Raw genomic sequence first — 24,011 nt, 5'->3', positions numbered from 1 at the left:
TTAGCACCTGCTGTTTGTTATCGTGATAGTCTGTCTGCTCATGCTACTGTGGCCAACATAGAGGCAAACCTTCTTGTTGGCTATGATTACCGCATTGAGCAATCAACGGGCTCTGGGGTCTTTAGCTAGCCTGCCTGTAGCCAAAAGGTATTGTTTCCTCCAAGGCATGGGAAATGGCAGCGTAGATGTATCCTCTTTTGGGTGCTATATATTTTTTCAAGGTATGAGTAATCTGAGGCTACAATCCCATAGCACTCTGAGGGAATGGAAGGTTGGAGACATTCTGATTAGACAAAAGGCCTGAGGACGTCCTTCATCCCCAGTTCCTGAAGGGAGCCTGGTATCGACCACATCTCAAGTGTTTGGTCTGGAGGTTGAGGCAGGGCAGCTTTGCCGTCGTATGGAGCAGAGGCCCTCAGCTACAAGTTTGGAGACAATTATTGCCCTGGCATGTAGAGTAGGTACCTTTGAGTGTGGGTCTGCCCAATACTGGATACTCTGTGTGAAGGAGCTAGCTCAGTTGATCAAAGGCAGAGAAGGGTTCTATGTGAAGGGGCTCCCACGGATGTGCACAGGTAAAAATAGGTCCCAAGTTTTGGCACTGCTTTCTCATGAACCTCAGAAATTTACTACACAATAGTAATACCATTTGCGACAAACCTTGAAAGGCTTCTTTTTAGATGAAAGACATTCAGAGGACATTTACCATAGGGTAACAAAGTAATGGTGCATGCTTTCACCAGAAGCAACTGCACTCTCGATGATCGTCTGATATATTTTGCATCCTGTGTAGGCTTTCACTCTGCCTTATGTTGACTAGAACGTTCGTGTGAGTCAATAAACTGATGCGCAGATCATTGCCACAATGTAAGAGGATTTAATTATTAGAGAGTTTTTGTATCCTTAGCTTCCAAAGTTTTATGAACAAGACATTGTTGTTAATCCACATGTACACCATATCACGCATGTTGAATTGCAGTCAAGTACTAATGTATCAGGCCCTAATAGCCAGTCAGTTATGCTATTGCTTATCTATGATTTTGAACACAATTGGCTCCATGCAGCATTGGAAATTATTTACTATCACATAACCCCTATGCAAGAACCCACCAAGATCAAGTTCAAATGGACGTAGTAGAGAGATTCACATCAACCACCAAGATTGAATTTATAAAGTCAAGGTCATTGCAGTCTATTTTAAGCATCTTGATTGGCTAATGTACCCCTCTGGAAATGGGAAGGGAAAAGATCCTTCTCACATAATTTTTTCTCCGAATTCTCCCAGGTCTGTAGATTGGCTGTAGTAGCGATGGTTTACAAATGTTGATGTTTAAGCTTTGGTAAATTTCTGGCCTTCGAACCAATTGGTGTAGATACCCAAGTTCTTTGCTTCAGGATTTAGGTTCCCCTTAGCCTGGAACTTGTAATATCCTCCTCAAAATCATGGGAGCAGGAAAGATGCCTCCAAATATACTTAGATTAAAGCAAAAAATGGTTTGTTTGAAATTACTATTTTCTCTTCAATCCTTGGTGAAAAGGACTGTTTCAAGGCTTAGTGAAAAAATGTTTCTCGAACACTGATTTGACCACTTGTCAAAGTCCACGTTGAGTAGATTCAGGAGTCACCCAATGACATTGCCCAAATGTCAGAATGGCTATTGTAGCACCATGTGTGCAAGGGAGTGGAGTCAGACTAAATTTATGTATATACACATATGCCTTTTCTTTTGAAATGTCAGGATGCACTGTTATGGCCCACCTTTGTAGCAGGAAGGCCCAAGTGATGTAATGTGATCTCTTTCTTTACCCAAAGTGATGTAATGTAATCTCAATTAACATATTCTTGTTGATTGCCCTGTTTTCTCACTCTCCCACTGTACGTTTCCCTCTTTCCTAACCCTTTGTTGAATCTAATGTTCGACAAAAAATGTTAAAACTGTAAGGTAAACAACCCCCCCCCCCCCCCCCCCCCCCCCCCACACACAAAAAAAAAAAAAAAATCACTTCTCATGCAGAATGTAAGGAAAAAGGTTTTAGTCATATTGATGATGGAGGATAAGGTGTTTGACATGTCATATATGACCAAGATATAGGATTAGCATGGAAGGGCCTATTCCGGGATTTAAATTTTCTAAGAGAAGAAGCAGGGCCTTGCAAGAAATACTCCTACAAAATGAAAGCACGTGCCACCGCACATGCAAATACGAGTATTTGTACGAGTCTTCACCTTTCACACGTGCGGACAACACACTCACCGTTGTGGCCGAGGTGCTTCGGCACGGGCGGGACAGTTAACCTAGGGCAAGGCCCCATTGTGGCTCTCATCTCAGCTCAAGCTAAGACAGTTCTCCTCCTGCTTCCACAGAACTGCCAACTCGCCGCCTGCTGATCCCATCAGCCCACCACGTCCCACAGCCAAGATGGCCATATGCCCACTCCATACCCATCATCTCCAACCCATTCAACCCCACCTCATACTACCTTACCCTCAACGCCATTGGATGAATTTCTCCATATTATCTTCCTGAATAGATTTAAGGGAGTGCCTTTTGACCATGGCTTCTTGATTATCCGAGAAGATGATGTCCTTCTGAAAACCCATAGTGAGTTTTGCCTCACTCCATGGCTGCCTTCACAATCTTGGTGGTGTTTATCGCCTTCGTTTTGAAATAAGAAGGTATCCGCCGCGTTTCTATCTATGCAGAAACCAAAGGATCTAGAAATTGAAAAAAATCACGTTTCATGATCGGTTGGTAATGCGTTTACGGGTTCGCATTCTAATCATAACGTTTATAAACACGTTTTAACCGCATTTAGAATCACCAAAAAAAAAAAACATAAACAATTGTGATCTCTCCCATTCTATCCCAAAATTTTAATTAAATTCAACTACATATCATTAAGAGTACATTAAGAAGATAAAGATCTCATAAACATTTAAGAGCATATAGAGACATTACACTTAATATCCAAAGTACACCAAACTATGGAAATAAGTATGAACATTCAACTTGAGGAGTTGGTTGGGATTGGCTTTTATTGTGATTCATGCATCTATCCAGCAAGCAAGATTTAATGACATGCAAGTAAGCAAGAAGAGGGAAGAAGGAGAACTCACAACTATTACAAGGGAATAATTGTGTATTGTTTATTATAAAAAAATTACTTATATACAAATGACTAATTTTCACACTAGGCCTGCCAAATTTAAAAATGGACCAATCTTTACTAGTCCTAAGTAACTATGTACACTAAGTTCATAAACTTCCCTATTTGATACTAAGCACATGGTAAGGTTGTTTATATATTTCAACGTTGTCTTATAAAAGTTTAGTGCATGTTTGGGAGGGTAAGATATCAAAGTGCCTTACGGTATGTTAGGCGGGTGAAACCATGTAAACCTACGGAGTGGTTAAACATAGCCCTTCTTAATGGTGACCGTGTTCTCATGTCATCCAAGTCAATGTTGAAGTTGTTGCAAGTGTGGATCGTCCAGGATATGCCATGAGTTTAGCGGCCAAGATTAAGTGGTATAGTTTGGGACCGATCCACAATGAGATGTAGGGCAAAGTGATAAAAAGATGTGGGTAGCCATGACGGGAGGCAACTTCGCAAGGCAGCATGGAAACTGATAGGTTGGAAGTGGTGTGGACTCTTCAACATGTGGTAGTTAGTAAAGCGATTTGCATCCTGTGATTGGTGAAATGAGCACTAAGACCACCAATAATTTTCATGGGTAGATGGTACTCTGGATCTTCATGGCATGACATGAGAGTATGTTCTAAGTGGAGTCATGGCAGATGTTATATGCATTAAAGCTACCCATAGAGTTATTTTTAGATGGCACACCGAGTAGCTCTAAGTTTATAGTCGATGGAATTATTATAGGAGGAAGAAGGTCATAAAGCACCTTGAGTTGTATGAAATGCCTTCCTTGTGCAACTTTAACATTTGAATCTCAATTTGATATATATTTTGAAAGTTCTACTAATCATGCTTAATAATATGTGAAATCGCTACTAATATAAATAGTAATTTTTTCTAAAAGAGAACATTATTAAGTATAAAAAGACCAAGGTCACTTATAATCTCCCATTACACTCACCTACTGAGTGAGCCCTTTCATAGCTTCATAGCCCTCACAGCTTCACATCCTTCACTCACCTACTCTGTGAGCCCTCTTTGTAGCTTCATAGCCCGTACAACTTCATATCCTTCACTCACCTACTCAGTGAGCCCTCTTCCTCGCTTCATAGCTTCATAACCCTTACAACTTCATATCCTTTACTCACCTACTTAGTGAGCCCTCGTCCTAGCTTCATAGCCCTCACACCTTCACACCTTCAGATCCACCACCACTATAGAAGCATGCCATGCATTTTGCGATTCATCTCGCTAGAACCAAGTGCAACAACAACATATATGATGAGCTATTTGAGATCTCCGTGCAAAATATTGATGTGCTTTGGATGGCTATGAGATATAGCGATGTGCTATACTTGACCTAATTGAAAACATGAACACACATGTCAGCCCACAAGTTGTACATCTTGATGCTTATGGGAAGCGATGGGTTCAATTTGACTTACTAGTTCATCTTTATGGAAATGATGCCACCTCCTTTGGAAAGCGCTTGAGGTATTTTGTTAAGCATTTTGTCTGAGATAGCTACGGTGAGATGCATTTTGTCTCAGATAGCTACTATAGATGGAGAACCATGTCTTAGGGGCCAAAGGGATTAAGGATGTGGGGGTTAAGTTTCTCTTATAGGAAGCAGCCTTCATCCCATTTCTATAAGAGGTAGAAGTTGAGGACGACATTGAAAGCACAACAACATTGATGCGTCAGGGGAGTCTGCCTCTATAGCTCGTCCCAACACACCACCGTAGAGAGGACACTGTATGCTAGCACCACAACACCAGCAAAACACATATCTTCGACACACTCTATCCCAAAACATGTGATGGTCTTGGGTGATGGCCTCTATATCACTACCAGCAACAACACAAGAAGAATTTATTCTGGAATTAGATGCGAGGAACACCAAAATCACAATTCCAAGGCACATTATAACTCAACTGATATCCTCCGACCTTCATCTGACTCCTTCGATTATCCTCCCAGGTCAGACGTGACCTCCCACAACTCTGATCTTCACTCCTAACTCTTCACCTAACCTCCTATGACAACTAGTTGATCAAAAAAGCTCTCAGCTGCTACTGCTGACACCCAGCTGATCAGTTGTTTTGCTGACTGTAACTTGAGTTGTTAATGACCCCAATTAGATACATGTTCTCCAGGTTCCCAAAATGTCCTCCAACGTTAGCAACCTTCAAATACCTTGCCTCAGAACCTCTTTGAACCTGTCAGCACTCCCCTGCTGACTTCTTGTTGCTGACTCAAAACCAAATCGTTTATTTCTAATGCCCATTGGGCATGCAAGGGGCCTCTTCTTGGTGCGTGGAAGGCCCCGGCCCAATGAAGGCCGGAGCCCCCCTAAGCAACATGTCATGCAAACAAGGGGCATTTCAGCTGTGTCAAAATGCCCTTGCTCTCACCCTATCAAGCCAGGGGCTTTTGGCCATCTTTTTAATGCTTGCATGGTTTGGCTCATGGCCCTTGGGGCCTCCCAGGCAGCAAGGGGAGGGCCCCTACATTATGTAGAGAAAAAAATTAAAAAACCCTCATCCCCTTCTGGACCCAAGGTTCAATGCGGTGTGGGGGTAGCTTTATTTTACGTCTGATGCCCACCATGCATGTAGGGTTCCTCCCCTTACTACGTGCTTGGGAGGCCCCATGTAGGCATTGTATCACTTGCTCCCCCTCAATAAAGGATGTAGTCTTTAGCACAAAATCACCATTGACAAAAGAAAATTTGTTTCATGCAGAATTTTATATAGGCTTCTTACCTATAGCATCAAAGTATTCAAGGACTTTGTTGGGGTTGTCGTTCCCTAGAGAGAGGTTGTTTCTATGGTCTAAAACACTTTCCTAGGGGTAGAACCTTGGGCTAGTCTAGTCCCATCTCCACTTTAGCAAAAAAAAATTCCCTTATAGAGGAACCAAACACTATGATGGCAATCCAGTGACCTTCTCTCTACGATCTTTGTAATTTGCTGCATCACTAAAGTGTGAGATAAAGCCTTTCTGCACTTCACGAGCTCCTCTGTTCTATTTGGCATCATCTTTGCATGGAATATGATGACCACCAAGGGAGAAAGAAGCCCTATGTAGTGCATGAAGGAAGCATATCTTCCAAATATATTCATGCTTCCTTCTCCTCCTCCACTAAATTTATCGATCTCAATTTCTCCTCCCTACATACATACAGTACGCAAGGAAGAAGCCCTATGTAGTACGTGAGAAAAGCATCTCTTCCAAATGTATTCATGCTTCCTTCTCCTTGTCCTAAATTTATCAATTTCAATTTCTCCACATATATATATACTAAATTTATCGACCTCAATTTCTCCTCCCTACATACAAACACCATAGAAATAAAAATGACATATAATAAGAAAATTTAGCATTAATAATATGAAGAAGTATTATGTATGACTTAAATTTATTACAATCTCTCATCATCTTCTTTGACAAGGCTTTCAAGGAGGAGGTTGATTAATCCTTGGCTTTCCTTGTGCTTTAAAGGTTTTTGGACCTTTCGCATGGCTGGGGCTCCATGCTAGATGGCTCTACCTCGTGCTTTAAAGGTGTTTGGGCCTTTGGCACGACTGGGGCTCCATGCTAAGATGGCTCTCCCTCTTTTATGTTTTTCACCAAAGCCCTCAACATATGGTAGCAAGGCATTTGTTCCTTTAATAGTCTCGAAGTCCATTAGTGGGCGATGCTTCAAGGACATCGGCCACTGCACCTAGAGCTTCATCCTCCCTCAAGCCAAACAATTCTTTTATGTCGAGGAGCATGATCATGTTCATCAACAGCCATTGAGTGGAGGTACTTTCTCTCAAGTTTCCTGCTCCTCCTCCTCTTCCAATTCCATTTCATGTGCCTCTACGTTTGCCTTGCGAGATCAACCATGAGACCTCCATGAAACTTGCTAGAAGAGAATAGGACAACCTTCATGAGACCTCTACCTTTGCCTTGCGAGATCAACCATGAGAAAACAACAACCATAGATGTCAATCTTAACAGAAACAGGGCATGGTTGGAAAAAGTGGGCCTATTATACAGTTTGTGTCCATGCCATGGAATCAGATACCACCTTGCTCTGAAGTTCTCAAACAGTTGCTGGAAGTGCAAAAGAATGGAGTCATCAAAAGTGTAGATGGTAACTTTGCCTTCACTCTCGAATATGTTTCTCAAGTTTTCAATCTTCCCTTAGAAGGCACAGTCAAATGCATCAAAACTGCAGATGGAAACTTTTCCACTTTCGAATATGTTTCTCAAGCTTTCAATCTTCCCTTACAAGGCGCAGTTGACGTACCCACTGCTACAAAGGAGGACACGGAGTCCTATTTCGGCTCCAAAAGATTAGCTAAATAATACAAGCTCAGCAACCATAAAGACGACGCCCACAACAGATTGCACTTTTGATTCATCATCGAAATGATCATCTTAACACATAAGGTAACTTACATGTCAAAAAAGGCCATGGGGTTATATCAGTATTCCTCTGCAGGGAAGCCAATTGCATGGGCTTGAATTCTGTACCATCCAGCTGAAGGTAGAATTAAGGAATATTGGGCCTAATTTCAAAACCAAGATTGGTATGTTTATTTAGTTCATGCACCAAGAATTTTTGCAAAGTGCACCGAGTTCGCAAATGGCTGCTAGAGGTGCATTTGGTTTCATGAACAAGGATAAGCGCAGTAAGAAGAATCAAGTGCAAGGAAGTGCTACCAGAAGGAACATAGGAGGAGCAGTAGCATACAACTTCCAATGAAGGCACTCTTCTGGATCCAGCTGGTCAACAACAGTGCTCTACAAAATTCTCCTTTTTGTATACAATAGATATATCAATCCGGAAAAGATACATGCTACTTCCAAATATTTCTCCCTATGTGTAGACAAAGCTGTTTCTCTTCAGTAGGGACTAGACGATATCAGAGAAGAGCTCCATAAAACAAAGGAATAGCTGCAAACACTTTCAACAAATCAAACAAAGAGTACAACTCCTTGAAGGGGAACAAACACATTTTAGGAGTATTATTGATATGCAGGCTAGGAAACTCTCTCAAATTAAACAAGAAAAAGTGCAGATGCAGAAGGAGATCAGGACCCTACTCTACAGAAGAAGTGTACAGATGCTAAGCTCCAAAGTAAACATCTATTAATCCATCATATGTTTACCATGGATAGCATGAAGCTTACGCAAAGGCAGACAGAGAAACTCTACATGTGCTGCAAAGCAAAATCAGTGCTTTGGATGCATCGGACGATGCAGAAGTATACAAGCTATCCACGAGTGAAGTTGACACATATATGCTTTGGATGAACCAAATGATGTAGAAGTATACGAGCTGTTTTGCGAAGTGAAGTTAACACATATGAAGCTCACATTCGTGAGCTTATGTCTTCTTCAGCTTTGTCTCATGATGATGCTAGTGGTGGTGATTGTAATTCCAGTTTGAGTATTAAGTCTCTCAATTCTGTCATATGTGAACAACATGTTAGTGCTATGTATAATAATGAACAAACTAAAATTTTCCTAAGCTCACTTAACAAGTTTCTAATTCTTTGCAAAGTCTTTTGCTTTAATTTCATGATGTGTTTCCAAGCGACTTGCCGTTTGGTGTAGCCCCTAGGCACAATGTCTAGCATGCCATTGAAGTGCTCAAGGATGCTAAACCAGTATGCAAGCCTCCGTCGGCTTAACGCTAGTGAAGGTAGTGAGGTAGAGTGTTAGCTTTCTGACTACCTCGCAAGGGGCTTCATTAGGCCTAGCAATTCGCCATGGGCATCACCAATTTTATTAGTGAAGAAGAAAGATGGGTCTATGAATTTATGCGTGGACTATCGTGGTTTGAATGCAATCACGATAAAGAATAAGTATCTGTTACAGCAAGTTGATGAGCTTTTTTATCAAGGTGCGCAATACATTAGCAATATTCACTTAAGATCGGGTTATCATCAAGTTCGCATCCGCATGGAGGATCTTCTCCCTTTTGGAAGAGTTTTTTCCCTCAAAAACAAAGGTAGGATATCGGGTCTTGAGAGTACTAACGTCCTGCCAGAACCTTCTTTCGGTCTATCCTTTCACTTAACTAGACATTGTTGTCTAATTTTGTGAGGACGAGCTCGCTTCTCTTGAAAATCCAAGATGTGCTCTGGCTTGTGTGGTAACACCGGAGGCTCAATTAAATTTACAAGAACACCTGTATCCAACACATTGACATCTTCACCTAGTCATATCCACAGATGACTACTAACATGAAAAACTGGGTGAACCTTGGAATGTTTTGACAGAGCTAACTTGTAGGCAACTTCACTTACACGCTTAAGTATTGTGAAAGGTCCCACAATACCTACACGACAACTTTGGCACTTTGTCCATATTCAAAGTTTCCAAACTCGGAGGAACCTTGAGAAATACTTGGTCACCTTTCTCAAATGTGACCACTCTGCAGTCTTCATCCACATAATTCTTGTAACAATCTTGGGCCCATTTAACATTTCCTTAGCAATTTTTAGTATATCATGATAATCTTGTAGAAAATGTGTAACTCTTTGAATCGTTTTAGTAGCTAACCCCACAGCTACTACTGGAGATTGGGGTTGAAAGCCATACATAAGCATGAAAGGTCTAAGGCCTATAGCGACATGCTTCGCACTATTATAGGCAAATTCTAAAATTGATAAATAATCTTCCCAATTTGTTTGTCGTTTACTCACATATGCCTTAGCATATCCTTGAGTACTTGGTTGACCCTTTCTATCTGACCATCACTCTGGGGATATCTCCAACCAAAATGAGCAAACATGGTACAAGGAGAAGAATCGATGTTTCTTCTGCCACACCATGGGGCATGGTAAGATTGTACCAATAAGTGGCAGGTTGCACAAGCCTCCAAGACCTCCACCTCCACACTAGACACTATCACAGCTGCATCCACACCTCTAATATCGGCCATTAATGCCGTCTAACTCTTACCTTAAAATCAGTACCCATAGTGGTATTTGACGATAAGTAGGAAAATGATGTTGAGGGAAAAAAGAAATCCATCATTTGTGCTCATGGCACAATGAAGGGACAACAGTTCATTTCCCTCTTCGATATGGGCAGTGCTCGTATATTGAGCATTTTGTCCAACCTTTTGAACACTACTCGTCGCCAGAATGGACTATTAAACTTTTGATCTCTATCACTGACTATATTGGCTCTAGCAACCCATAAAGTTGATAGATATTCTCAATGAAAAGCCGAGCTAACTCTAGTGTTTTCATCGTGGTTTTAGTTGGAATAAACCGAGACATCTTAGTCAACTTGTCCACTACAACCCCAATGGCACCATGGCCTTTGCTAGTTGTAGGTAGACCTACAATAAAATCCATAGAGATGCTGTCCCACTTACCATCAGGGATCTCTAAGGGTTGTAATAGCCCGCCTATTTTAAGAAGCTCAGCCTTATTGACCTGGCATTTTTGAAAATGCAAAATATATTCTTGGATGTCCCTTCTGTGAAGTCCAAGCCAATAGAATTGCCTTCTCACTACGGCATAGGTCTTCCTAATTCCAGGATGACTTGCACTTGGACTATCATGACACTCATAAAGTATTTGGCGCTTAGTGTTGGAGTCCAAGGGTACACACACTCTTCCTTTGTGTAACAAGTACCCATTATTGATGGAAAAATGCTTCCAATGATTAAGCTCGTACCTAGAAAGAGAAGAGCTGGGTGTGGAACTATTATCTGCACTCACTACTATGGAATGGGAGGGATCCCTGTATGTAACAACTTTCCACACATGTACATATGACTAATCATGTTCACACTTGCCTTTGAGTTAATCTAAAAATTCACTTTTCAACTCTGTGAAACTCAACAAGTTGACTTGTGGCATGCAACTTAAGGCATCAACCACAACATTGTATTGGCCCTTGCGATACCTTAATTGAAAGTTGAATTCTTGGAGGATTTCTTCTCACCGAGCTTTACGACCTTTCAAATTAGTTTGAGTTGTCAATCATTTGATGCTTTCATGAGATAAAAAACAATCTCAATCTTAGAACCATAGAGATAATGTCTCCACTTTCCTAGAGCATAAATGATGGCATAAAGCTCATGCTTATATGTAGAATAATTTCGCTGAGCTCTATCCAACTTCTTGCTCTCAAAAGCTACCGGTCTTCCTCCTTGAAGAAACACATCGCCAACTGCATGGTCACTAGCATCCATTTCAACCACAAATGGTTGATTAGGATCTAGTATTTTCAACACATCACTACAAGACAATGCTGCCATACACGCGTTTCATACACGCGATAAATTACGGGCGCGTGTATGGTCGCGCATGTATTTGAATAGAATCGGGCGCGTGTATTTTGGCATCTAAATTCGCGTGTATATTGGCATCTATCAGCGCGTGTATAACCGCGTGTATATACAGGCAATAATACACGCATCAATACATGCATTAATACACGCATCAATACATGCTTGGTAAAGAAAAACTGAATTCCTTTACAAAATTAAAAACTATTTTCTTTAAACCATCTCATAGTACATTACAGTATATATCATTACACAATCCCACTACATGCATTTACAACAATGAAATATATTCAAAAATAAATCATGAGATGATAATTAAAAGACAACACATACAATAGAAATGTCATCAATTTAGAACGATATAGTGACGGATTGGTTAGGGTTCGATCTCATCTTCAATAAGATCCATCCTTGCCAAACGATCAACATCAATATCCATTTGATCAATTTGTAAGGCTACGATTAAATTTATTCCACTATCGATATTTTGTCCATTGATAATGGTATCGATGTCCTGATCATCCTCATCAACATCACCATCATCCTCAATGGTAGGGTCATTCTCATGATCATGAGAAATGGCACGCTCATCCTCATTATCATGATCATCTCTTATTTCTTGATCATCGATCACAACATCTTCATTGACATGTTCGACATCATCTTCATTGCGGCTTGTTACATCCTCCATATGCTCCATATCAGTGAATGTATTATACATCACTTTGGAACGTGGTGCAATAGGGATGACGTACCACCATTTAATGTCATGCACCATTGGTAGATAGATAACCTACTCAAATACACATACTGCAGTAATTAATTAGCATATCAAAAGTTAAGGGGTACGCGAGCTTAGATATATATGTACATGAAACACATTAGTAAAAAAATGCATACCTGCTCACATTGTTGTGGCAATACGAGCCCATCTTTCTTTTTTGCCAAAACTTTGTAGAGTCAATAGTTACATAGCCACTTGTATGGCGTTTTATCGTTGCATTAGGCCCTTTTTCCACCATGTTCATTTGCCATTTGACATCCAAAACATACACAAAGAAGCGACGAAAGTCAAGCCTAAATATGTCTTGGATTGTGCCACAATAATCATCCATTTTTCCATTAGCTCCCTCAAAGCTACTAATGACACCGTAATCTTGTGTATTCCTCTTTTCATCAATTCTTTGTGTTCGAAAACGCTTGCCTTCACACCATATAGCATTGAACATAGTGCACTGGACCAAAATAGAAGCAATATTTGTGTAAGCAATGTGAATAAATATTAAAAGCAAATCACTTATAACTAATGCAAAACATTAGTTCTATGTACCTTCAACATGCATCCTCGTGCATACTCCCATTCTTCCGCCGTGATATGCAGCCCCTCGTCGCTCTCTGCTCTCTCCATTTCCTCATGCAACCAATCAACATGGATATCATTCGGAAGTGTTGCTAGATGCTTAGGGTACGCCTTACGAGAGCCATGTTGCCTCTGAAAGAGAGCTCTTTCTGCTTGCCTTTTTGTCTTTGCATCCTCATATCTTGTAACCCATCTGCTCATCACATCACTATTAAGGATGCAAGTGAAATTGAGATCATCAATCAATGTTCTGTCAATTACTTTACTCTGTCCTTTTCCTTGAGGCACAATAGAGGTCATTCTCAAGTCCTCTTCATTGCTCCATAGTCGTGGCAAAGAGTTGTCCACCTGACCAAGAAATTCTGAAATATATACAAGAGACTCTTGTATCAACCAACCCTCGGCCATGCTTCCTTCAGGCCTTGCACTTTGCCTCACAAAGTCTTTTAAGGTCTTCATGAAGCGCTCTAGGAAGAACATCCAACGTGCATGCACAGTGCCACATAAAGCGATTTTGTCCACTAAATGCACAATGAGATGTAGTTGACTTGTGAGAATGGTTCGCGGAAAAGTCTCCTCTACCAAACAAACCACCTCCACTGCCATAACACGCGCATCATCCAACATGGCTGGATCAATTGCTTTGGAACTAACGTATCTCAAAAATAAATAAATAGTACGTTATACCTCATGCACGTTCATTTTGCAAGGTATAATGAAGGGTGATCTGACATGGGTTTTACATACCTCACAAGCTCGCCCATCTTATAAATACATTTTTTCAAACTCTTATTTGCACAATGGTCGATGCTAGTAGGTAGTATGAACTGCGCACATAAGAGCACATGTATGTATGGTTTATGGCATTACAAAATTTAATTTCAACGTACAAGACTTGGAAAACACTTACTTGGAGCATCTTGTGCCAATCGTGGGACTTCAACCCATATAGTTGCTCAACGCCTCTTTTCTTAGTGGTTGTAAAGGCTCCCTTCAATGATCTCATACATCCAATGGGAGTACGCAAAGTGGTGATGGCCTGCTTTACCTGCTTCTCCTCTTTTTTTGATATAATCCATGGTGCAGGCGGAAGATGAACGTGCCCACCCTCCTCTCGTGGCCAAGCTTGACGCATACGTCCTGCGACCCGCAAGTCCTCACGTACGTCTTGCGACCCGCAAGTCCTCACGTACGCTAACATTGTCTCGTTTACCAATAACATGTTCCCAAATACCAGATCCCACATTCTTGAAGATGTGCATGGGATCAAGAAGATGGTTGATCTTAGGGTCCAATATGGTAGCCGAAAAAAATGGAGTACCTACACAAGGGATTGCTCTATGTGACCTTTAATCCAATTAGAGACTACACAAAACAAGATTGAAAAACATTACTATACCTGTTCATGCCATCTGGAGGAAGAATATTTGTAGACTCCCAAATACGCTTCCAATCTTTTGCACGAAGTGTTTGTGGAGGAATGTTACTCTTACTAGCAACATATTTAGGATGATCTGAGGGGAGAAATCGATGATGATTATCGAATATGGTCTTACACAAACCGTCAGCATACTCATGTACTAACGAAGGGCCACAAACAGGACATGCATGTTTACCCGATGTTTTCAAACCTGTTAAAATATAAATAAAAGCTAGAATAATAAAGTCAATATTTATAATTAATATAGCCAATAGTATTAGAGTAGGGAGGTAATTAGAATTCTTACCAGAACAATCGCTGTATCCTGGAAAGTCATGCATTGTCCACATCAACACTGCTTTTAAGTCGAAGTGTCGAGAGGAGGGAGGCCTACTAATGTTCACCACCGCAACACCTCTCCATAGTTCCTCCAACTCATCAATCAACGGTTCGAGATAAACATCCATATGCTTGACTTTATGTTTCCTTGGAATTAGAAGGGATAACATAAGATGTCCCTTCTTGATCGCCATTGTGATGGTGGAAGGTTGTAATTCACCAACACAACTGGCCACACGCTGTATGCGGTGCTTTTGAAACCAAATGGATTCACTGCATCCATACCTAGGCCAAGTCTCAAGTTTCTGGGCTCTGTTTTAAAGCTGGGCCACTCATCTTCAATATGCTTCCAAGCAAGAGTGTCTGCGGGAATTCTCCACATGCCATCATCCGATCGATGTGAGGAATGCCATGACATAAGCTCTGCTATGGATTTGCACTTGAACATGTGTTTGATGCGAGGAATTATAGGAAAGTGTCGCAAGACTTTACGAGGTACATCAAAACTCTTCACATCTGTTCTATACCTTGCTTCACCGCAAGTGGGACAATGTCGAGTCTCCTTATGTGTCCCACGAAAGAGAATGCAATCATTGACGCATGCATGTATGCGATCATAATCCAATCCTCCAAGAGATGTCACATAGCGCCTCGCTATGTCTCTTGAGGTGGGTAGTCTATTTCCCTTTGGAAGCATGTTTGATAATAGCCTGCATCCAATATCATCAATTAGTTCAAAATCCTAAACCTTAAATCACTAATTCAATATTGCAAGTTAGAATGCTCACTTCAATAATGTGTCAAGACTTGCATTGCTCCATCCATAAACTATTTGTATATTGAGTAGTTCAAGTGAAGCACGTAAAATAGAGAATGTGCACCCTTCAAAAACCGGTGTCGATGAAGCCTTGTAAAGATGCTCTTGTTCCATATCATCTTCGTCCATACCTTTGGGATCATTCTTAAAAAGATTCCGCACCATATCATCAAACACTTCCTCTTCCACAACTTCGTGGGGTGCAGGGCTATTGTCATCCCTTTCCCACTCATCTCTGACAATAGATCCCGAAGCTCCAGCATCATCTCATCGTCGACGCTTTGCGTGCTCTCGCCGCGCGTAGGGCACCATGTTAGGGTGTGGTACTGCATCCTGCTTCAATTAGAGTTTATATATTACAACTCCATTAATTTAATTTGGATACCATGAGTCATTTGAATACCATCAATTTACATCTACTCACCTCTAAACCTGTTTGATTCCATTCTCCATACATGGAGATGTGATTCAAGGTAATTCGACGTGCTCGTACAATGCATCCTTAACATCGATTACACATACATTTGATCCGTTGTCCCAACCACACATCGCGATGACGATGACGCATTGTCTCATCTTCCCCAGAACTGCTTGAGGAGGTTGATGACATCCTATGTACAAACCAGAAAACACAAAATCATAATATGTTTTTAATGAAAGAATAAAAATCGCGTGTATTAACGCGGCTATTTCCTAAAAATTGCGTGTATTAACGCGGCTATTTCCTAAAAATCGCGTGTATTAACGCAGGTACTTCTGAAAATCGCGTGTATAAATGCGGCTAGATCCTTAAAATCGCGTGTATAAATGCGGCTAGATCCTTAAAATCGCGTGTATAAACGCGGCTAATTTATCATACACGTGTTTCTACACGTGACGACCTGTTTAAACTAAAAATAACCCGTCTTTCCCAAATAAACATTTTGAACTAACATATCTGCTCTCTTTCGTTTTCGCCTCTTCCAACAGACACTAAACCTAAGTGCAAGGAGCAGAGAAGGAGCACACACGAGTGAAGGAAACCGACCAAGAAAGAAGACTCACTTTTTCAGAGGTGAGTCAGTTTGTCCTTTGCCTTGTCTCCTTCCTCAGATTTGTCCTCAGATTTGTTTATGCTATTTTCTCTTTGCTTTTTGGGTTTGTCTCCGTCCTTTTGCTTCTCTGGTTACGATTTTGGGTGAACGATTCGGACAGGGGCGACAGTGGGCCTTTTATAAGGATACATTGTCGGAGGTTGGTCGCTTTCAAAAAAAAATTTACGCTGGTCGTGTGTAAAAACGCGTGTATATCTGTGTGTATCCTGTCTGCACAGATTGTTCACGCGGATATACACGCGTTTCTGGACGGGTGTATACACGAGACTGTGTTTCCTGTTTCTATGGTTGATAGGTGACTTGGATGATGATATTTGTGTGAGTCAAGAGACAGCCCATGATGTACATGAGGATTATTTTTGCAGATTCTTTATGAATATTCCAGGTTTTTCATCCAATCCACAATTGGCTGATGGAGATGCTAAATCATTTTGGGCGCCATCCTGGTCCAGTTGAGCTTACAGAGTACATGTATGCCCATCCCCCTCCTTCCATGCCTGGTGTCTATACCCCTACCGCGAGTATCCACCAGGGCACTCCACTGCCGTCTATGCCTATGAGTCCGACGAGACGGCATGCAGCTTCTCCTCTTCCACGTCCACCGAGGAGACATACCTCGTCCCAGACACACTCACGCACACCCTCCCAAGCACCGTCACGTCAGGGCTCACAACCACCATCACGTACTCCCTCAGAGCCACCGTCACGTCAGGGCTCATAGCCACTGTCACGTAGATAATCTCCCAGTCGTGACTCCACCTGCAGAGCAGTAGGAAGAGTGGGAGTGGAGGATGCGGCGGGTGCTTTGGTGGGGGAGGTAGTAGGGCACGCGGTGAGAGAGGAGATAGAGGGAGAAGAGTTAGAGGAGACGGTTCGGAAGAGGAGGAGATGAGAGAGGTGGAGGGAGTGATCTGCTATGATGTGACGGATAGGGGCGGGATAGTGATGGATGCGAGGGGGAAAGAGGTAATGGAGTACATGCGTGGGTGTTGAACTACAGATAGAATAACTAATAGTTACCTGATAGTTGCTTAGTCGGATATATGTATCTTTGCTCAGTCGGAATTCTTTTCAGTCGGATTATTGCTCAGTCGGAGTTTGTTATGATCTGGTTTGTCGGATATTATCTGTTAGTGTCTTGTGACATTCTAGTTACAACAGTTTAAACTGTCTGAAGTCGCCTATTTATAGGGGCTTTGTAGTCGTCTTTTACAACAACAAGAAGAAGGGTAGAAGGAGAAAGCAATGTATGATTCATCTTGATCAATCAATCATGGTACTTCAGTTCTGTTCTGTTATTCTCTATTTTCTTTAGCAAAATCTTTGTCCAATCTGTGTTCTCTATGCTCTGTTGTGTTTAGTCTGATGTGGGAATTGAAGTTAGTGTTGCTTAATGGGGTTGTCTTTGCTGTGTCAGTAGTAGTTAGTTGTGTTGTGTTTGAGGACCCCAACCACATTGGCGATCCTGCTGGTCCCGTTCTGTTACTAGAGGGGAAATGAATGTCAGAGGGGGACAAAAGAGTAGGAAGGGTTTACTATACCACGGCTCAGGCCCGAATTGGTAACCCTGACCCGTTTCATTATGCTGACGAGGGTGAAGATGATCAGGAACACCAAATCCCTGAAGAAATTGTTGTAGGCCAAGGGGGGGAAAGTTCAGTTGCACCAGAGAGGAGGCTCGTGGGGGGACTTCTAGGCGCCCTAATCCTGACAGGAAGGTCTGCAGGAGTTAGAAGGAGTCTTCAGTTCAACCCATTAAGGGGGGCTACCAGGCAAAGACCTAGGAAACCACCTCAGCCACATCCGATGGCTCAACAACTACCCAACCCTAGGGTGAAAGCAGCTAAATTCAGTGGAGGATCTAAGGAGGATGCTGATTGTCATGTAGCTCAGTTTGAGACAAAATGGGAAGCAAATGGGTATACTGTGTTGTACAATGATGCAGTTAAATTGCAGCAATTTGCAGCAACTCTAGAAGGGAAGGCCATGAGTTGGTTTAGCCAATATGGGATACCACACTTCCCAACATATGATGATCTTAGAACAGCCTTTTTACAGAGATTCAGGAAGGAAAAGACTCCAACAGACATTTTAAGAAAACTCCGAGACATCAGACAAAAGAAGATGCTTGTAGAGGACTATGCTCAGAAATTCAGAATTCTGGTTGAAAGGTTACAGGGAAATGAGAGACCCACCAATGAGATGCTGGCCGGTTATTTTCTGAAAGGCTTGAGAAGTGGGCTGAAAAATGCAGTGGCTAGCATTGATATTGCAGGTGGAATTAATGATTTGGTAATTGCAGCAGCTCGAGTAGAGAAAAGACTTGGCAGCTGCAAGGGCAAACACACCAGAAAGAATGATTCGGATTCCGATGACCAGCCAGAGTCAGCATCAGATTCTGAGCAGGAGGATTCAGAAGTAGGATCCGACAGTGAGGAAGAAGAGGTGAAGACAAAGAAAAAGCACAAGACCAAAGCAAAGCAATCCAAAGAGGAGGATTTGGTAAGTAAATTGAGAAAGATAGGTTATTCTGTTGCAGCACCAAAAGAAAAGAAGTTCTGTGAAATTTGTGACAAGGATGGGCATACGACAGCTTTCTGTTGGTATAATCCCAAGAACAGGGGTCAGCCTACACCTTATGCAGGTAGAGGCAGAGGTGAGGTTGCAGCAAACCAGGCCGCTCCAACTAGGGGCCGAGGAGTATTTCAGAGAGCAAGATCTGATAGACCACCATGGAGGGAACAGGAAAACAATGAAGGAAAACAATATCCGACTAAGCAACTATCAGGTAACTATTAGTAGCAGAGGTGGGCTAAATGTAGCTGCGGGTGGCTATCCTGCCGAGAAACCTGCCACCACTGCGCACAAACGCGAGTGGAAGGAGGCAAAGAAACGAGCAGAGGGTGGCGTGAAGAGCAGGCAGCATGTGGAGGCACGACGGATCTAGATGGAGACCATTGGATATCGCATTTCGGATCTGGCGGCGTCGAGTCATGGGAGATAGAGTTCGTATCTTGCCACTTTATTTGATTGTTTACTTAATTCATTGATTCTATGATTGTTTTAATCTTACAAATTGTGTTGATTATGATACAGCGACGGGTTACGAGGAGGAAGCCCACAACCCACGATACTGCGTATGCTCGCCGGCATAGCAGACGTGACACGTGGGCCATCTTCAGAGCTGAGGGACGTATTATGGACGCGCAGTTTGAGATGGCCATGAGACCATACGGTCGACAGGTACTTGAAAACTCTAAACGAATGATTTTGGTTTATTGAATTACATATATATATACTTATATACTATATATTACTTGAACAGGCACAAGCTGTTGATGATCCACCCGCCGCCACTGCAGAGGGTGGACGTGAGCACTACTCATCGGACATTCCGACCGATGTGAGCTCATCTGAGCATGGAGGGAGCACCGAGTCAATATCTGGGTCTGAGTAGTCATCATCTGGGTTTGAGTACTACTCAGACCCAGATGATGACTCGGTGTTCCCTCCATGCTCAGATGAGCTCACATCGGTCGGAATGTCCGATGAGTAGTGCTCACGTCCACCCCAGATGATGACTTTTCAGACCCAGATGATGACTCGGTGCTCCCTCCATGCTGAGATGAGCTCACATCGGTCGGAATGTCCGATGAGTAGTGCTCACGTTCACCCTCTGCAGTGGCGGCGGGTGGATCATCAGCAGCTTAGTACTCAGACCCAGATGATGACTCGGTGCTCCCTCCATGCTCAGATGAGCTCACATCGGTCGGAATGTCCGATGAGTAGTGCTTACGTCCACCCTCTGTAGTGGCGGCGGGTGGATCATCAGCAGCTTGTGCCTGTTCAAGTAATATATAGTATATAAGTATATATATATGTAATTCAATAAACCAAAATCATTCGTTTAGAGTTTTCAAGTACTTGTCGACCATATGGTCTCATGGCCATCTCAAACTGCGCATCCGTAATACGTCCCTCGGCTCTGAAGATGGCCCACGTGTCACGTCTGCTATGCCGACGAGCATACGCAGTATCGTGGGTTGTGGGTTTCCTCCCGGTAACCCGTCGCTGTATCATAATCAACACAATTTGTAAGATTAAAACAATCATAGAATCAATGAATTAAGTAAACAATCAAATAAAGTAGCAAGATACTTACGAACTCTGCCTCCCATGACTCGACGTCGCCAGATCCGAAATGCGATATCCAATGGTCTCCATCTAGATCCGTCGTGCCTCCACATGCTGCCTGCTCTTCACGCCACCCTCTGCTCGTTTCTTTGCCTCCTTCCACTCGCGTTTGTGCGCAGTGGTGGCAGGTTTCTCGGTAGGATAGCCACCCGCAGCTACATTTAGCCCATCATCGTACGCGAGTTTTTTAAGGTGAGATCTTTTATTACTTAAGATCTCCCTTATTCGCGTCCTTCCCCATACATCCGCGAATGTAGCATGTGGGGGATTGGGGTACCGACTATATACAGCCTCTATCAACTCCCCAACTAATCGGCTATTTTGATCTTTAAATTTAATAAAATAATTTCTATACAAGTTTGATACTACCCCACGCATGTACTCCATTACCTCTTTCCCCCTCGCATCCATCACTATCCCGCCCCTATCCGTCACATCATAGCAGATCACTCCCTCCACCTCTCTCATCTCCTCCTCTTCCGAACTGTCTCCTCTAACTCTTCTCCCTCTATCTCCTCTCTCACCGCGTGCCCTACTACCTCCCCCACCAAAGCACCCGCCGCATCCTCCACTCCCCCACTCTTCCTACTGCTGCTGCGGGTGGAGTCACGGCGACTGGGAGATTGTCTATGTGACGGTGGCTATGAGCCCTGACGTGATGGTGGCTTTGAGGGAGTACGTGATGGTGGCTGTGAGCCCTAACGTGACGGTGCTTGGGAGGGTGTGCGTGAGTGTGTCTGGGACGAGGTATGTCTCCTCAGTGGGCGTGGAAGAGGAGAAGCAGCATGCCGTCTCGTCGGACTCGTAGGCATAGACGGCAGTGGAGTGTCCTGGATACTCGCGGTAGGGGTATAGACACCAGGCATGGAAGGAGGGGGATGGGCATACATGTACTCTATAAGCTCAACTGGACCAGGATGGCACCCAAAATGATTTAGCATCTCCATCAGCCAATTACTGTACGCAAATGGATCGGATGAAGAACCTGGATATCCATAAAGAATCTGCAAAAATAATCCTCATGTACATCATGGGCTGTCTCTTGACTCACACAAATATCATCATCCAAGTCACCTATCAGCTTGCAAACCATAGAAACAGGAAACACAGTCTCGTGTATACACCCGTTCAGAAACGCGTGTATATCCGCGTGAACAATCTGTGCAGACAGGATACACGCAGATATACACGCATTTTTACACTCGATCAGCGTAAAAATTTTTTTGAAAGCGACCGACCTCCGACAATGTGTCCTTATAAAAGGCCCACTGTTGTCCCTGTCAGAATCGTTCACCCAAAATCGCAACCAGAGAAGCAAAAGAACGGAGATAAACCCAAAAAGCAAAGAGAAAATAGCATAAACAAATCTGAGGACAAATCTGAGGAAGGAGACAAGGCAAAGGACAAACTGACTCACCTTTGAAAAAGTGAGTCTTCTTTCTTGGTCGGTTTCCTTCACCCGTGTGTGCTCCTTCTCTGCTCCTTGCACTTAGGTTTAGTGTCTGTTGGAAGAGGCGAAAACGAAAGAGAGCAGATATGTTAGTTCAAAATGTTTATTTGGGGAAGGCGAGTTATTTTTAGTTTAAACAGGTCGTCGTGTGTAGAAACGCGTGTATTTTCGCGTGTATGATAAATTAGCCGCGTTTATACACGCGATTTTCAGAAGTACCCGCGTTAATACACGGGATTTTTAGGAAATAGCCGCGTTAATACACGCAATTTTTAGAAAATAGCCGCGTTAATACACGCGATTTTTATACTTTCATTAAAAACATATTATGATTTTGTGTTTTCTGGTTTGTACATAGGATGTCATCAATCTCCTCAAGCAGTTCTGGGGAAGATGAGACAATGCGTCATCGTAATCGCGATGTGTGGTTGGGACAACGGATCAAATGTATGTGTAATCGATGTCAAGGATGCATTGTACGAGCACGTCGAATTACCTTGAATCACATCTCCATGTATGGAGAATGGAATCAAACAGGTTTAGAGGTGAGTAGATGTAAATTGATGGTATTCAAATGACTCATGGTATCCAAATTAAATTAATGGAGTTGTAATATATAAACTCTAATTGAAGCAGGATGCAGTACCACACCCTAACATGGTGCCCTACGCGCGGCGAGAGCACGCAAAGTGTTGACGAGATAATGCTGGAGCTTCGGGATCTATTGTCAGAGATGAGTGGGAAAGGGATGACAATAGCCCTGCACCCCACGAAGTTGAGTGGAAGAGGAAGTGTTTGATGATATGGTGCGGAATCTTTTTAAGGATGATCCCAAAGGTATGGACGACGATGATATGGAACAAGAGCATCTTTACAAGGCTTCATCGACACCGATTTTTAAAGGGTGCACATTCTCTATTTTACGTGCTTCACTTGAACTACTCAATATACAAACAGTTTATGGATGGAGCAATGCAAGTCTTGACACATTATTGAAGTAAGCATTCTAACTTGTAAATTTGAATTAGTAGTTTAAGGTTTAGGATTTAGAACTAATTGATGATATTGGATGCAGGCTATTATCAAACATGCTTCCAAAGGGAAATAGACTACCCACCTCAAGAGACATAGCGAGGCGCTATGTGACATCTCTTGGAGGATTGGATTATGATCGCATACATGCATGCATCAATGATTGCATTCTCTTTCGGGGAACGCATAAGGAGGCTCGACATTGTCCCACTTGTGGTGAAGCAAGGTATAGAACAGATGTGAAGAGTTTTGATGTACCTCGTAAAGTCTTGCGACACTTTCCTATAATTCCTCGCATCAAACACATGTTCAAGTGCAAATCCATAGCAGAGCTTATGTCATGGCATTCCTCACATCGATCGGATGATGGCATGTGGAGAATTCCCGCAGACACTCCTGCTTGGAAGCATATTGAAGATAAGTGGCCCAGCTTTAAAACAGAGCCCAGAAACTTGAGACTTGGCCTAGGTATGGATAGAGTGAATCCATTTGGTTTCAAAAGCACCGCATACAGCGTGTGGCCAGTTGTGTTGGTGAATTACAACCTTCCACCATCAATGGCGATCAAGAAGGGACATCTTATGTTATCCCTTCTAATTCCAAGGAAACATAAAGTCAAGCATATGGATGTTTATCTCGAACCGTTGATTGATGAGTTGGAGGAACTATAGAGAGGTGTTGCGGTGGTGGACATTAGTAATACTTCGACTTAAAAGCAGTGTTGATGTGGACAATGCATGACTTTCCAGGATACAGCGATTGTTCTGGTAAGAATTCTAATTACCTCCCTACTCTAATACTATTGGCTATATTAATTATAAATATTGACTTTATTATTCTAGCTTTTATTTA

This window comes from Cibotium barometz, chromosome 20 (assembly GCF_041138505.1).
Source record: "Cibotium barometz isolate CiBa-2024 chromosome 20, ASM4113850v1, whole genome shotgun sequence".
Taxonomy (NCBI): Eukaryota; Viridiplantae; Streptophyta; class Polypodiopsida; order Cyatheales; family Cibotiaceae; genus Cibotium; species Cibotium barometz.
The sequence above is the reverse complement of the archived record's forward strand: the minus strand, read 5'-3'. Positions refer to the sequence as shown.